Below are 4,330 nucleotides of genomic sequence, written 5' to 3'. Positions count from 1 at the left end.
CCGCCGCATAAAGAGCCTCGCTCCGCCGCCACGCCCAGCCCGTTGTGGCACCACCCCCCGTGCGCTGAGGGGGGCGTGAACGGGGGCGGCGCTGGGGGAGGGGGCAGCGTCCGCGGCTGGCGGGGAGCAGCGCCCGCGGGCCCTTCCGCCGTCCCGGGTGCGTCGTGGGAACTGGGGGCTCACCTTGGGGCTCGCCCGGGATGCCCCGGCCGCGCCTCGCCGGAGCGAGCGCCCCTTGTGCGGCGCCGCCGCCAGGCCGGGGCTCCCCGGGCGCCTTGCCCGCCGGCCCTGCGGGGGCTCGGCCCTGTGGCCGCCCGGAGCCCCCAGGTGCCGGTTCCCCGCGGGTTTTGCCGCCGCTCGCTGAGAGGCTCGGGAGCCCCGGTGCTCTCCTTCCAGCCCCGCGCTTCCTGCTGGGCATGGTCCCTGCCGTGCTGCCAACCTGCCCGAGGCGCAGCGCGCTCCGTTCCCGTTCCCTGGGAGATGCTCCTGTCGAAAGCTACTTCTGGTGATTCAGGACTCGGTGAAGAGTTTGGGGGCAGCTTTCTGTGCCCTCTACTGCTCAGGGAGCCTGGCTAGGGGACCAAGTCTGGTTATGGTCATCCTTCCCTTATGCTTCAAATTCTGGGAGAGACAGATGCAGAAATTATGACTTTGTGTTTGTTCACTTTGTTTGGTTTTGGGGTTTTCTTGCAGAAGTTTGTCGACTTTGCTTTTACTTCTGTCTAGATTTTCTGGCAAAGAAAATGAGCTGATGCTCTTTTTTTTTTCTCGATGGCTTCGTAGAAGCCCTGGAGCCCTGCATAAACTTGGAAATGAGAAAGTGTTTCAGGAGGCTTCCCCTGCTGAGGGTCCCAAAAGTAGCTCTGAACTTTCTTGGGAAGGAGGAACATAGAGCACTTCCCTGCTTAGCATGCCTTGAAACTCTTCCACAGAAGAGAACTGAATTCAAGCCTTAAACATCCTGCACAAAGAGCTTGCTCCTCAAACTGCCCACGGAACCACTGCAATCATCATGTTTATTTAAACAATCATGTGTGTCGAGGCACCACACTGGTGATGGGGCTTGGCCCTGTCACTTCTCCCCAGACCAGCTTTTAGAGTTTCTGATGGATCTGCTGTTTGCAGATGTGGGAGATGCTCCATCGTTGTGACTAGAGGTGGACTTAGAAGCATCTTGATCACTCAGTTCTGAGATGCTTCTGCAACAGAGCAAACTGAACATGAAAGCAAAAACCAGCAGCGAGATCAGATGCAATTTTAGACAGCAGGCCAACATTTCAGAGACACTTTTTAGTTGTCTGCGTAAGCATTGGAGCCTGTCATGGTCATTATTAGATCTGGCACTGTGTTGACAGCCTTCTCAGCTAGAAGGCTGAAGCTTTCGGTTTACCTAGAAAATACCTGGACAACTGTCTCCCTACCAAGCTGCACCTACCCGACCCTGAGGTGACATTCAGATTGCTTTCGTCACTTACCCTTGAGATTTCTTCTGAAATTTCCCAGGAAAGGCCTGTGGGTGGGGAGAAGGGGATAAGCATTAGGAACTGGGTCAAAATTCCAGTGCCTGAAATCACCTATTAGTTTCATTTTCACTCCTTAACAGCATTTTACTCCTGAACAGCAATGCACCGTACCAAACTTGGCTTTCTTTCTTTGTGGCAATGAAGAAGCATCATCAGTAGAACACTAAAAGAAGACCTCCAGACCACTTCTGTACTCTATTGCCCCTTGAAGTGCTACCTAACCAGTGTGGTTGATTTGGCACACTATCGGTTTGACCCATCTTTTCCTTGGGATAGTTGGTGCATTGTCATTTCTGCATCATACAAAACTGTAGCATACAGCTGTGGTGCTGTAAACCTGGATTAATGTCCCAGTGCCACTGTCAGAGTTTTAAAGGGAGAACAAATCCATACAGATCAAAAGAAATTTTATTACATAAACCAGGCAGGGATTGTAATGTTCTGTATTGGAAATGCTTGCGTTCTCTTTCCGTAATAGGTATCAGTGAGATTAGCTTAAGAAAAATCAGGAGAGCTCTGTTTTCAGTATCTACAAGCAATTACAAACTCTTTGAGACCTTGGCAGGGTGACTGAGAGAAGAAGAGATAACATACAGGGAACTTCACTCCTGCCAGCTGGTGAAATTCTGGGCAGGCTTTGATACCTGAAAATTCCTGCTCTTTGGCTTGTGTGTCCCATTCCAGGTCAGCCCAGGAGTAATCTTGAATCATTACTTTGCAGATCTGCAACCATACATCGTTTTCCCCTCAGACAGCACCTGTGCTGTGGCTGTGGGCTGCTGCACAGCAGTCAAATTCCAAGGGTAGGTAATGTGGGATGCATTGAAAGAAGAAGGATGAGCCTTAGCTAAGCAGTGCAGGGCATTGCCTGCTGCTGTGGACATCACAAGGCTCTCCTGCCACATTTTTTACTTTGAGAAGCAGGGATTGTTTTATAGCAGGGAGTTTTTTTATGGCCATTTTCAGAACAGGAGAACAGTCCCAGTGAGGGAAGGCCGGCATGCAGAAAAGCTTTTGCAGGTTCCAGTTAAGAGTCCAAGGGTCTGAAAGCCCTTTGCTCCTGCTGCTAGATATGACAGCTTGCTCTCAAACATATTCCTTCTTCCAGTAATAGACTCTGTGTAGCGTGACACAGAGAAGGAAATCTTCTTTACCCCTTCATACCTGCCGCAGCCTAGGGCTGCATTTGCTGGGAAAGCTAGGATCCCAGAAGTGGATAGTCCCAGAATAGAAAAAAAATGCCATCTCTCATCTCTTTTTTCTTTGTGTGACATCTCCACCACGAGTTCTCTGTCAGTGTGGTTCAGAGAAGTGGTCAAAAGGGGTTCATGATTTTTTGAAGAACACCCCCCTTCGGAGCAGAAACAGAGATGACAAGGTGTATGAAGCAGTATTTCTATCGACCTTCCATCTGTAATTACAGGCCTCCTACCCTCTGCTATCTTGTCCCCTGCTTTTAATGAGATCATTTTAAGAGATAAGGCAGTGACTCCATTAAAAGGGGGAGGGCAGGGGGAACAATATCTAACTATTGGGTGAGCAAAGATCAAGATCCACTATACCCTGTCAGGCTTGGAAAAGCTTCTGGCATGTTTTTTCCTCCCCCTGGCTGAAGGATACAAACATTTTGCATTTTTGACAGTATTTACTATTTTTCTGAAGTCTTCCAAGTCATTCAAATATTGTTGTGTCACAAAAACATGACTAAGGCCCCTCAAAGGCCCAGTGAAAACGAGGGCTCCAGCCTCTACCACTGCATATAAATAGATTCACCTTCCTTTACGGCGAGGGTGTCAGGACTGCAGAGGCAAAGGGCACAAATACACAGCATTCCCGTCATTCAAGTGCCTCAGTGCTGTGCCTGAACAGAATTCCTGTGCACTTGGCGCTTCCGTAAGTGGGAACTCTGGCTGATCAGCCTTTCTCTGTACTGAGCTCAAAGTCCCTCAGCCCGAGAACATAAAAACTGTGGATCTTTTGTGTTTTCCCAGAGAGGAGGTGGATGGAGGCTCACAGGAGTCATGCAGTGAATCAGATCAATGTGTGGGATTTGGGGGAACGTGGTTCCTGTCTGACTGCTAGGAGATGGGGTTTTACTTCTGGTTCACAGATCCCCAAAGACTACTTGGAGGGGGGCGATGCTGTGAGAGCACAGGGAAAAAAGCCATTGCCAGTAGATTGAAATACACAATTCAAGGATTTGTGCTTCTCCAAGAAAAATGCTTAGGAATCCACAAATCAAAAAAAGAAAACAAAGGATTAATATCTTGCTCTGAACAAATCTGTAACATGCATTTTAATGACACTTCTTTTTTAAAGCCCATGCTCATAATCTATCATTCCGGTTTTAGTCACCAACACTGTTATTAATTCACCCTTCTTTGCCAGTGAGTTATCTGGGAGATAAAGCACCTTTGAAATCCCTAGACTCCCTGGAACCACAGTGTATATCTGCGTGTGCACTTTGCCATTCCAGAGCAGATAAACTGAGTGCCATGTAACTTATGCCTGCTCTGGAAATCATTTGAGCACTAGTAGCTGTATGGGAATAAATCAAAGAGAGCATAAGGTTTAGCCAATAATGTCTGCATGTACTCTTTTTTTTAAATTTTTTTTCATTTTCTTCCCATTTGCATCTGCCTGTATTCCATGACAGGGAGGTGGTTGCATCTAAGTATAGACAAGCTGGTGAAAAATGCCAGATTTTCTTTTCAATCCATACTTTGACTGTTTTCTGCCTAACTGTGAGGACAAGTGGGTGTGTTGATAAGTAAAAGGGAGTTGAAGATTCTTGCTGTAGGGTGGAC

The sequence above is a fragment of the Haemorhous mexicanus genome, chromosome 2 (assembly GCF_027477595.1).
Source record: "Haemorhous mexicanus isolate bHaeMex1 chromosome 2, bHaeMex1.pri, whole genome shotgun sequence".
Taxonomy (NCBI): domain Eukaryota; kingdom Metazoa; phylum Chordata; class Aves; order Passeriformes; family Fringillidae; genus Haemorhous; species Haemorhous mexicanus.
The sequence above is the reverse complement of the archived record's forward strand: the minus strand, read 5'-3'. Positions refer to the sequence as shown.